Genomic DNA, 1,345 nt, shown 5'->3' on the forward strand with positions numbered 1-1,345 from the left:
TTTTTTTTTTCTATTTGTATGTTTATTGACTCCTCAATATGGAAGATGGAGATGCGTCTCTCTCTCTCTCATTGCCAGGGTTCCTGTGCAATTTCCCTTCCTTCTGTCTCTGCAATTGAACAATATTATCAGTTCCATGCACCATTCATTGTTCATATTAAGACGACCTGGTAGCAGTAAGTCACACCTAAGCCACATGGCACAATATGATTGCATTTTATACTAATTTTGTCTTCTGTAAGTTTAGTAATTATGTACTTTTCTTTATCTACTTAATTTCCTATGTTCCCTTAATAACTACCAATTCTTTGAGAATTGTCAGTTCTGTGGAAGTTATAGAAAGTACAGTTAGCTTCCATTGAAGTGACTCACTATGGATCAATGTGTGAAAATATGCTAATTTGTCAATTAAAAGTAGTGAATTTGCTAGGAAATGGATGGGGAAAACTAACTCTTTGCTAGATTTATTAATCTCAGTTCAGACATTAATTGGGACATTAGCCAGTTCATGGGAAGACCTCAGAAATGAGAGCGGCACAGAAGAGTTAGATAAACTGCATTTCTGTGACTGGTCTGAAGTTCATGACCTACCACAAGGGGCTTGGATTGTTCAGAATATGTGATGGGACCATGGTCTACTATGCTGGAAACAATGCACACACACTGAAACCGAAGCACCTGTGGGAGAAAATAAAAGCAAGGCCAACTTGAAAACAGCTAAACTTTGAATAAGTTTATCAACCCCTCCCCAAGTTGGTAGAGGATGGAAGCCTTAAGGCAGTGGTTCTCAACCTTTGGGGGTCAAATGACCCTTTCACAGGGGTCACCCAATTTATAACAGTAGTAAAATTACAGTGATGAAGTAGTAATGAAAATAATTTTATGGTTGAAGGGTCACCACCATATGAGGAACTGTATGAAAGAGTTGTGGCATTAAGAAGGTTGAGAACCACTGCTTTAGGGTCTTACAATAGTTTAACTCTTGCACAGATTATATAAAGATATAAGGACACATGACTGGCCCTATCTACAAAATTAAAGTAACTGATTTATAGTGAGCACTCCATTCAGCAACAGCATCAATTAACATGATCCTTCATGGTAAAAGACTTTAGCCCTAGGTAAGAAGCAAGGCAAGGATGTTCACTTTTGCCACTTCTGTGAAATGTTATACTTGGTGTTTTAGCCAGTGCAATAAGGCAGGAACAATAAGGCATACACATTGGAAAGGGAAAAAGAGGTAAAATTATCATTAATAACGGACAACATGATCTTGTTTGAAAATAGCCTTAGTGAATATATAAAAATGAAATGAAGCAAACAATTTTATTCACAATAGAAAAAA

The sequence above is a fragment of the Echinops telfairi genome, unplaced genomic scaffold (genome assembly GCF_000313985.2).
Source record: "Echinops telfairi isolate 266 unplaced genomic scaffold, ASM31398v2 ScPeMD7_1;HRSCAF=3_0, whole genome shotgun sequence".
Taxonomy (NCBI): Eukaryota; Metazoa; Chordata; class Mammalia; order Afrosoricida; family Tenrecidae; genus Echinops; species Echinops telfairi.